Source organism: Syzygium oleosum, unplaced genomic scaffold (genome assembly GCF_021117445.2).
Source record: "Syzygium oleosum isolate NSW1041296 unplaced genomic scaffold, Sole_v2.1 Sole_v2.18, whole genome shotgun sequence".
Classification (NCBI taxonomy): domain Eukaryota; kingdom Viridiplantae; phylum Streptophyta; class Magnoliopsida; order Myrtales; family Myrtaceae; genus Syzygium; species Syzygium oleosum.
In genome coordinates, this window is record NW_026607502.1 from 6,518,337 (window position 1) to 6,530,196 (window position 11,860).

The 11,860-nt window shown below is 39.4% G+C and overlaps 1 pseudogene; it reads left to right on the forward strand.

Moving 5' to 3' along the window:
* Positions 1-361: 361 nt before the first annotated feature.
* LOC115662990 (uncharacterized) overlaps positions 362-11,860 on the forward strand; it is a 38,661-nt pseudogene continuing 27,162 nt past the window's right edge.

The following is an 11,860-nucleotide window of genomic DNA, read 5'->3' on the forward strand; positions in this document are numbered from 1 at the left end:
TAATTTTTGTGGCTGAACGTGTGAATGTTTTGTTCAAGAATTTTGTTACGCATTTCAGAAAGGGAATATACCGCAAAAAATCTCTAACTTTATTCAACATGATAAATTTATTTTAAATTTTTTTATGATACAAAAAATTTTAAATTTATATTCGTATAATATATTTATCCTAAACTTTTTTCTATAATACAAAAAATTCTAAACTTTGCTAACTATGATACATTTATCCTAGACTCTTTGGTCGAAAGGCATTTTCGTCTTTTAATTTTTAAATTTTTTTTCCTTTCCTTTTTCTATTTTTTTTCCTTTTTTTCTTCTTCTCCCTTCTCTCAGCTAGGAAGCCGCCAGCGTCGGCAAGAGGCTTTGTTGCTGGTGGCGATTGGCGACGGGTGATTGTGAGATAGAGCGATAAAAAGCCAGAGGCGACTGGGTCATCATGGGTCCCTTGTGGGGTGTCGAAAGATTGGTCTTTTGGCTCGTGGAGGGGCTGTTGTTACATACGCCTTCATCGTCGAGGTGGGTTTTGGATGCGAGTGGGATCTGAATGGAGAGATGATGATGGTGATTCAGTTCGCGAGGTGGGTTTGGTGCGAGGTTGGCGGTTCCTTGCTGGGGACTCGAGTTCTTCTAGTGGGTGCCGGAATCGGAAGAGAGGCCGGCGCTTTCTTTCCTGATCAAAAGCTCGGATTTCTTCTTATGCATGAATCAATCGAAGGTGGTCAGCGCGCGTGTTGAGAATTTCTTCTGACCCAAGCGAGACCCTCACCCGACACCATTCATAACTCGAAAGTTTCTCTGACCCTTTACTAATCGGGTCTGACCACCATCTCTTATTGATTTTGTATCTTTTCCATCCTATTCTATATTCAATTCAAATGAATTGAATAATTTTTCGTTGCATAAGAATCCATTCAATTCCACTTGATTTTTTTGAATTGTATTGAATGTTGTATTCAATCGACAGGAAAAAAAAGGGGAGATTTGGTTAAAATATGCCGGATTCCGCCAAGTATACAAATGGATTTTAGCAACAACAAAAGCTGCAAAAAAGAATGTAGCAATACTACTAGAAGGGACGGTTTCAATACTGCCCATACGCAAGGGCCGCCCTCGCCGGACTCAGGTGAGGGCCGACACCGGCAGCTTCCCTCTACCATGGCTGGCGGAGGGAAGGGAGAAGAAGAAAAAAGGGAAAAAAATTTAAAAAATAAAAGATGAAAATGTCCTTCAATCAAAGAGTTTTGAGTAAATGTGTCACAGTTGGTAAAGTTTGGGGTTTTTGATGTCACAGAAAAAAATTTGGGATAAATGTGTCACACGGATATAAATTTGAGGTTTTTTGTGTCACAAAAAAAAATTTAAGGTAAATTTGTTACGTTGAACAAAGTTTAGGATTTTTTGTGACATTTTCCCTTTGTTCCCAAAGGCTAAGGTTCCTAAAGCAGTAGATTGGTGCATATAAATAGGGCATTAGAAAGCTTCAGCATGCCAAGCTTCGCTAATAGAAAGAGAGAGAGAGAGAGAGAGAGCTGGCTCGTCCGTCCGTGAGGGAATGAAATATTCTTACTTCTTTGCTTTAACTTTTGGCCCGACTGTTTCAAGTAATATTGGTTTTTGCAATTTTTTACAATAAACAATTTAATTTTGGGACCTCACGTTCCACTTGTTTATAATTTTTCTTGTGCCAATTTGCAATTTTTGAAAGGAAGCAAGCCACACAAAATATCACATGATCTTAAATCGAAGAAAAAAAAGAAAACAAAAAGCAAAGTGAGTTGGGTGGCCACATGTCTACACCTTAGAGGCTCCCTCTCCATGCTCCTACTATATGCAATCTTTCTTATTGATGAGTTACAAATATAGACATCATCCATATTTAATTTTAGTTAGTTTGCATATTGGTATTTCTATAAGTTGAACATCAATAAAAAAATATAGTTGGAGGTAATTTTTTCCAACTTAATGGAGGAAAAAGTGACATCGCTTACGATGAAGAAAATCACCTCAAGCTCCATGCATTTGTAAGAAGAATGTGAGATCTAATTCTAACATTTTAGGGAAAGTTTCATTTTACCCTTCATAAATTCGAAGTTGGCGCATGTCACATCTTAAAAAAAGTTACAACTCCTGTTCGCCTAACCCGAACTTGTATCTTGTTACGCTCATTAACACCGCTAACCTTTTTTCCATTAACAAGTATGGTGCACGTCTTTATGGGATAAATAAGTTACATATCCTATATAATCTAAAATCCTTTGCTAAATGATTCTTAATATGGTGAGTGTCAATTGTCTAATTGGCGATGGATTACTCATATGATGAGATGTTATTTGTTGCATTTGTGCTGCCATAAAAGTATTCAACTTTGTGAATAGAAATTGGGCTCCGGAGGATCAACGAAATTTGCTATGAAATTGACATTATCGGTAAGTCTTAAGATGGGCATTAGAGGTGGCAGTGCAATTTTTAGGCTCCAAAAGTTTAGAATTGGTAAGTCCAGAGTGGTTGTGCTACTAATTTGATACCCACCATGTAGCCTTACATAGTATATTTTACATGATATCTTTTAGAGAGGTAGTAGATTCAAAATATATTAATTAAATAATCATTAACTAATTAATTGTTCATGAAATTATCTTTTACGTCTAGAGTTTCATGTTTAAATTCGTAATAACCATTACTACTCAGCAATCTCTAGCTCCGCTTCAACCCTATCCTCTCTCTCCCTCCCTCCAACAAAGCTCTACCTTCCTCATATTAATATATATGTGCTTTTAGAAGGTGACATTTATTTCTTCACATTTTAATTTCACAATTATAAATATGTTTATCATTTTTATGTTTAAAAAACTAACATTTAAAGTTAAGATTAAACGGGCAAAGGGCAAGAATCAAAAGTTAAAGTCACACCGAACGCTCATTCTATGGCCACTGGCCTTTTAATCTTTGTAAGGCGCAAAAACATGCATCACATTTTGCATCAAAGTCACACCAACACTTATTCTATGGCCACTGGCCTTTTAATCTTTGCAAGGAGCAAAAACATGCATCACATCTCGCATCATCTCGACAGTGAATTACAAATTTATCTTCATGCTAAGTTAAAGGAGCACCTTGTTGGCTTTTTCTAGCATTGTAGAAATCATATTTACAAAATTATGTACATCTCCATTCGGATGCTCTCTTTTCCACACCCATCCACCCCCACCACCCTTTTTCTGCATCCTTTCCTACCGATAGAACCTACTACTCCTTTCGTGCGTGGCCACAGAAAGAGAGAGAGAGAAGGTTGTGTTTGGGGTGCGAAACAACGGCTAGAAGAAAATTGAAAAAAAGAGAGAGGAAAATAGAAAACAAAAAGGGAAGATAAGATGAGGTGTGAATGAGAAGGATGCGTTCATGGGAAGGATGCGTTCAAGTCGGGAAGGGAATGTATGGTGGGCCACACATTACACCTTACAAGTCAAAAGTGATGTCGTGTCTCAATTAGATTTGAATGAAAAATGACCAAATTCACTTAATTCACAGTTACCAAGAAATGCATTGCAACTTGTAATTACACCATACACTGCATCAGTTGGGTGGTTTTTTCAATCATTGTATATCACAAATGAAAAAATCGATCTTTCTATCTCATGAATTGGGGACGCAAATCTATCTCTCTCTTCCTTCCCTCTTTTGCTTTTCGGCTTATTATTCAATGGAGAAACAGATACAGCGAAACACGCCTCTACTGTGCTCACTGAACCCGCAACCCCTCTATCTCATTGTGAATTCCCTCGGGGACCTATGTTACTTTCCTCATCCGTCCGTCCCGCTCTTCTTTCCGAGTCTACAAAGCCACGAAACTTTTTTTTCTGGCGTCAATGTGAAACACGCTGGTTGCCTCCAGCTGTTCGAAAGAAAAAAAAGGAAAAGAGTCCCACATCAATCAGTACATTCACTGAATCGTCAACCTGAAGTTTCATCTGAGTTGCCTTTATTCACACTTATTCAACAAGTTCTATGCAGCACATGCATCATCGGATTGGGAAATTGACAAGATATTTCGTAATTCTTGTCTTCGACAAAAACAATTAAAGAGAAATCAATGTCTACTTGTCAAGGCTACTGTGTAGGAAATAGTAAGGGTAATAATAGGGAGCTATTTGGGAGATATACGATAAATGCTTTCGCAAGAAAATGAAGATGAGGTGCTCTTAAAGTCATCCGTGAAAGCTCAGGTTCTTTCAAAGTTTGCGGGCTCCGAACTGAGGAGAAAAAGAAAGAGTTGGCTCATCCGTGCCGGAAAGAAATTAAAGAGTTTGTTCTAAGTGCTTTTGCTTGTCATGTGAGAAAAACAATCGTAATAGTAAGTGTAAACTTTCACTAATCATAAATTATGTGTGTGATAGTTGGGTGATATATATTTTTTTGGGTGTGTCATATTCATACTTAATTGTCAGCTAAGTATGTCCCAACCCGAGTTGCTCATTACAATTTTCTTGTGTTGCCACTACTGCTTCCGTGCCCAACAACAATGACTGAAGGCACAACAATGACTGATGAATCATATCTAGTTTCAGAACAAATTTCGCTCCAATGTTACCGCCACATGATTTTTCAACCAAACCATTAATGACCTCTTTTTTTTAACTAAAACTTTGAAGACATGGCATAAAATCGTTATGTTCTACCGAAATTGTTTTCGGAAGTGACGCATGATGCAATAATAGCGATACGGCACTAATGCTGAAATTATTGAAGCCTTCGTGAGATTTGCTCTCTGGAGTCATTGTGAAAATGTGGGATGCATTCGCACGGTAGAGCCGACACGCACTGTCCATGGAAAGCTCGGTTTGTGGCTGGCATGCATGGAGTACAAACACGAGTTGAAAAAGCAATGTAAGGGGTGAATTATTGGGGAGAGTGACAAGGGGGGGATCCACTTTGCTTTGTCTTCATCATGGCTTGACCATCATACGCGTTTTGTGGACCATCATCTCTTGAGATCTTTCCCCCGATTGGGGTCAGGTTACGTGAACCTTCAAGAAACCTATCTACACGGTGATTGTTTGGGGGGGCTTGTGTGGTCCAGTGCCTCGACTTGAACTTCACATACATTTTGGGCCTCAACTACTATATTCTGACTCTTGAATGAACATTAAATAAAATCAAAACATGACTTTTCCAGACAGAATGAATTTGATTGATACTCCGCGCTTGGTCAAGTTTGACACGTAAATCTGATCAAGGAATCCAAAATGTCGGGGGAATCTTGTGAATAAAATATAGCAATTGATCAAAAAACATGCTAATGATTTACCATGAAAAGAATTGTTAAGGGACTGAGATAGCTGAACTTAAGGGATTTCCTAAAGAGAACATATGGGTTAGTTGAAGCAATTGTTCTTCTAGTTGAGCATCCTCATGGATAATATGAAATAGAAAGAATTTGCGTAAGGAAATAAAAACAGGAAAAAGAGAAGAAATTAAGTAATTAGCCCAATCCGCTTCTAACAAGAGACAAGCCCAAAAATCAGCACTCCAATGATAGCCAGAAACAAGCCCAATCAGTTTTTTTTTTCAAGCCCAGATCCATCAAACCAACTTGAACCTAAAAGAGGCACCGACGCAAGTCTAAATTTACCTAACCAGACTGAGCCCAGAATTATTAAACCCTGCTTAAGCCCACCTAACCATTTTCTATCTTTCCCCTTCCCCCCTCACACGGATCCGACTCACTGAAGCTCCAGGCTCCTCTCGCACTCGCACACTAGTGGGAGAGCAACACTTTGACTGATGCACTAAATTTCTAGAGACTCGGCTAAATCAGCCAAGAATTACCCATTAAGAATTTTAAAACACAAAATAACCTATACCATTTATTTCAGCAGTTCAGTTTGCCCGTGTGCTACGCATGGGTGCATTGGGTTTATTTTATTGTCATTTTTCACCGCAACGTTAGTACCGTGTCGAAAAGCAAGGAAAAAAAAGAGGAATAAACGAATTTAATGGCCAAGTTGTCACTACGATCGTCTTACCAATACAGTGGCTATGCACGGAAAAGTCTTGTGAATTAGATTATAGGAAATAATCATTCGAGAAGTATGTTGATTATCATGAAAATAAGAGCTTTTCGTAATATTGGAAGTGAAACATCTATAAGTTGGCAAAAAGAAAAAGCGAAATATCTAAAAGTGAATATTCATCAAAAATTTATTAATTTTACTCGTGACTCACTATTTCCACTGATAAATTTTTATTTTGAATGATAAGCTTTTACATAAGTAAATAACTTACATTGTTCTTAAGATTAAAACATGTCTTGCTCCGCTGATCGGCAACGATCGGCAGAAGAAAAAGGATTTATTGTGCTTATGAACGAGGAGGTGCTAATGATAGGTATCGTTGGGTACATATGGCTGATTGAGGAGGATTAGGATCTTATGGGAAAACTATTAAACCAATAGGTATTGTTAGTCTTAGTTACACGAGATTAATTGCAATCTTTAGATGCATGTTTATAAATTTTATAAAGTAAAATTTAAGAGCCAAAATCATGATATTTATAGAGGATTGCGAGCAAGTACTGCTCTAATTAGCATTGAAGTAGTGAAATTAACTGCATATATGCTTATAGAGGATGCACACCATAGGCCGATCGAGATAATATATTAGCTCTTGGAAAGAAGTTTCCAGCTTCTTTGATGAGATCGATAGACAGACTTCCTCCCCCATTTAATATCTTTTTCACGCAGTCTTTTCCTTTCCACTGTCCTTTCTCCCTAAGGAAACTTGGAAGCAGAAGTACCACTCGAAGAGCATAATTTTCAATGTAGGCCATGTAAGCGGGCGATGCTCTCTACACATGATAGTTGGTATTTAAATTTCTCATTAAAGATCATTCTTCGTAAATAACCTGAGAAATATATTAGACCAGCAACCATTGCTGGAACAGTGATCAAAGCGGTGACATCGTGTTTCTCCATAAGCTCAATGGCTGATTTAGCTTTGAACTTGGGTATTAAGACATGGCAAGCTCCAGCAGTTAACATTGCCATAACAGACCACCAATGTGGCACAAAGGAGCAGTATGCAAATAAACCTGAAAAAATTGTTTAAAAAGAAATTCACTTGTCATATTACTCTGACTCTTAATTGCCAGCATACCCTCCAAATATGGAAACAATCACTTCAGACTTATTCTGACAATGGTTATAGAATTTCCGATTGCCAACCAAGCATGAAGACAATAAACGAGAAGAAACTTGGAAAGGGCATGTGTCATTCTCACTGTAACCACATTTGGTTTTTTTTGCCATAGATTGAATGAACAAAGCTGAATGGCTTATGGCGACTCCTTTTGGTTCCCAGTAGAACCTGAAGCCACTAATAAGCCCAGTTGAACTAAACATCTGGAAATAAGAACTTGGGATGTGCCATGCATGACTATGAACTTCCAATGCCGCATTTTTCCAAACTTAGTTATCAAAGTGGCATATAATTGATATTTTGACCCCACCTATGAAAATCAGAGAGAGGAAGGAAATCGTATAAACAGAACCTACGCCCAAAGATATCGGTTGAGTATTGGAATGCAAGACAACCTTTGAAACTAGAAACCAATATCAAATACCGTAATCCTCAAATTTCTGAACCCTTCAAAAATTGCCAAGAAAGATGGACAAACAAGCTTTTCTAGGTAGCCTTGTTCAGATAAGCAACCTGTAATCAAGCCAAAAGAAAGTCGTATATATTTACAAATCTGGTACGGTTTACTCTTTGGCAAATCCGACAAGATTGAAACTTTTTGGGCGGGTAATCAATCCAAAAAAGTGCCATCTGGTATCAGTTCGTATGATTAAGACTTCGAAGTAGGTAATAACGCTACAAAGTGCCATTTCCATGTCTCCGTGGGTGTATATGTGTGTGCTTGCACCTTCACACGTCTCTAAATAGGATCTGTCACTTTATTGAAGAGTAAAAAACCATTCTTTCCCAAAAAATTATCCCTTGAAGACCACAAGAAAAATACTTGTTATTGGCAATAAGAGGAAGTAAAGACTATACCGGAGGTGAAGCATATTATAACAGTAACATCACGAGCCCAGACATAGTCAGTAGTTGAAATGGAACTCGGAGGAGTTACTGGCTGCATATCTAGTATGCCCATAGTTGATACTAGCACATGAAAAGAAAGGCTGGATCAACGATACTAAGAATATCATGATTTTCTACATTGCATGATGGGTAACATGAATTTTTCTCATCCTACGATAACTTCAGACTTCAAGAAAGCGACTTACCATTCACATTTTTTGCATATGGCGAAGAGAGGGAGCCCAAGGGAACATGCCGTTTTAGAGAAGGTATATTATCCTCGTGGATCTCAGAATACCAGCTGAGACAACTCCCGTCTATCACCATCACCGGGGTTATGGCTGACATGGCCAATATAGCTTCATTTGCACTCTACAATCAAGATTTTCGAACGAATTAACACCATCAAATAGAGATGTACACATCATAATGACATTTAGCGGTTTGCCCTACTTTCTCAATTTTCTGGGCGACAAAAGAGACAACTCAGGCACCGAGATCTGCTGATTTCCGCAACTAAGGTACTGAGATTGGCTAATTTCTCCTCCAACCGAATATGATACAGACACCTCATCATCCCTTCTGTTTTTCCACTTCCCCGGAGTCATCACCCACGGTTACACTTCACATGCTGTAATTGCAACATGTTTAGTATGTCTTGCTTTTTGGTTCCGTTACACAGCATTGCATTCATGCGCGGGTCTACTAAAGATTTCTCTGGAGCATCCAAAGTTAAAGCATATAAAAGATTTACATATTCATCATGCTAAAATTGCCATGAAGTCGGCTCATGATGCACTGATGTCTTGCCACTGGGAGTCCTGCTTATGTACCTAAAATTTGACAAGTTACCTCTACTTTCCAATATCGAGCATGAATTATTGTTATATCCATTTAATGCATTCAAATGCATAATTGCCAATACAGAGGATTGAATTCCTTCACTACACTAACTAGTTCTGCAGAACTTCACTCACCCATCTGTAGTTTAGAGGAGCAGACGATCCCTCCAATGAACGCAACAGCTAGTAACCACTCCATGTAGCAGTCACTAACATGAGAAAAATATAAAATTTGAGGGGGGAAACAAGGAAAGAACAAATCATAGGTTACACTAGTAAGAGAAGAGATGGGTGATCAAATTCATCAAAGCAAGGAGTGAAGCTGATGATCGGTTCTGCAACATTGATTCTAGCCATCTCAAAAATCATTCACCGGCTTTATATCCCATTTCAAGTTTCGCCTGACCACATCGATTCGTCGAAGAACAATGCTTGTCATGATAACTCTTTCCTGGGACTTTGAAACGCGAAAAAATGACAGGACAGTGACATTCTTTGGTAGCAAGATTCTGTCAATACCCGTAACTCACAGGACAAGATAATCTGCTGAACTATTTGCACTTCCTACGGATGAACGCTGAGCCAAAAGAATAACAATATCTACGCCAAGCAAAAAAAAGGAAAAATGGACCTGTCAATAATAAAAATATTGTCCATCGATCAATTATTTTAAAAGAACGTGGTCCGTCAGATTTGCGTTGCAAGATTTTCCATCATAGCTTACTGACGTTAAAGAAATATTACGAACACAAAGTTGATCAAACTTACATTACGAATTGAATATTTGACTAAACTTAATATTAACTCAGGTAGGTTACTATTTTCGTGAAATATTACGAACCATGGAACCTAGAAAAATTTACAACTACCGATGGAAAATTACGCCCTCCAAGGAAAAGTCAAGAGAAGATGTTTTACTTGTAAATTACTCGTGAGGACAATTATATATGCCAAAAGAAAGTTACAATTCATTAGGTAGTTTAGCAACAACATAAAAACAAATCGAGGTTGGCGGCGGCGAAGTTCCGGAGGTATGGTTTGGCTTCGACATTGCATGGTACGAGATCGCGCTCCCGATACTCCAGGCACAAGTGACGGCGGAGACTCTGGAGTGGGTGGGGATCGGGAGGGGGGACAACGATGACGGTGTGAACGAGGTGGTGGAGGCGTTCATGGTGGAGGCGGCGGAGGTTTACGGAGTGAAGGAGTTTGAGGTGGTGGCCGACGTCGTGTTCGAGCGAGTGGAATCGGTCAACTGGTCGAGGCACCGAGTCAAGAAACTAGTTGACGAAGGTCAAGATAGTCATCAAGGGAGCGACACACTGGGATTGATGGATTCATAGCCCTAATTTGTGATAATGCGGTTGACTGCATGTTACAGAAATTGAGTTTCGTTAGCATTTTTGTCATGTAAATATAAGAAGATCGAATGACATTTAGACTTTTCATTGTGCTTTGGCTTTTCTAAATTCTTTTTTTCTCATTTTTGTTCTATTACTTCTTGAACAAATAATGTCACGCCCCGAATCCCATCGAGCGCGCAACACACTTCCCTGGTCGATTAATGCGACATCCCAGGGTATTGCCGACCAAATTTCATTTTATCAGAGATTTAAAACGATTAGCGGAACCTACAAATACCCGGACAATTAAAACTGGCGTAATCAGGGAGAATGCACATATTCATTTCTCATTATCAAACATATATAATATTCACAATTTACAACCGCCATATACATATGCACCCCGTACTATAAACCACCGACATCAAAAGAATCGATAGTCTGGATACCCTATCTTCCAAAAATGGAACATTCCAAAAGAGTTACTATAACCCTAAAACTATCCCTGACGCCCGCTAGACGGCGTCCACTCCGATTCCGTCTCCCGGGAATCTAAGTCTGAATCCCTATGAACCTTTGCTCGTCTGTTGGGTACTCTACCACGTTATGGTCGGTGTACATCGGTATCCCAAACGTTGCGGCTGCGGAGGAAGATTCATTGCTCAGGCCGGGGTTCTGAAATGTTTGGTTGAAACAACCGTGAGATTATATCTCAGTAAGTATACCCCTAAACCCCACTTAGGCTATCACGTACCTCCAGACAATCACAAAACACAATTACACACAATCATCAAATAGTAGGCACTTCAATTGTTCTTACCTGGGTCTATCCTACTTGCATCCTGCACATTAGTCGCAATCACACCATATGCAATCACATGCATGTTCAAATCTCATTTCACACATTCGTTCCGATTTCTCCACATCTTTTCCACATCACTCGCCAGTGACCCGCGTAATGGTACCGCCTCAGGTTCACTGCGACCAACTCATCACAACACTCCAGGGTCCGCGTAATGATACCGCCTCAGACCGTGTATCTCGCCCGCGTAGTGGTACCGCCTCAGACTCAACACCTACCACCTACGACACAACCCGCGTAATGGTACCGCCTCGGGTTGGCCGTCCTCCGGTAATACCGGGCATCGTCCCGCGTAGTAGTACCGCCTCAGGACGGAAACATCCCCGCGTAGTGATACCGCCTCAGGAACAGCATCATATGGATGGCCTTCGCCAGATTTAGCCAAGGGTTAAACCGAAAGACAAGGTGGTTTTGCATGCAGAATCTTCCCACATGAGTAGAACACTTAAGAAAGGACCCTCCATAAGCACATCTTTTGCATGCAGAATCTTCCCACATGAGTAGAACACTTAAGAAAGGACGCATATATAGCTTGAATACACATCCAGTTTTATACTGAACCGTGCAATTTCGATCAGAGACGTGAAATTATGGAATAGAAGCTCTGCATACTCGGGTTTATCCCAAGACTTGACAAAAGACATCCCAAATGCTAACCTGATGTTTTCTTTCCAGTGCCTCAAAACCTACAAGAAATTAGATGAACGACCTTTGTACTGAATAATACCAAG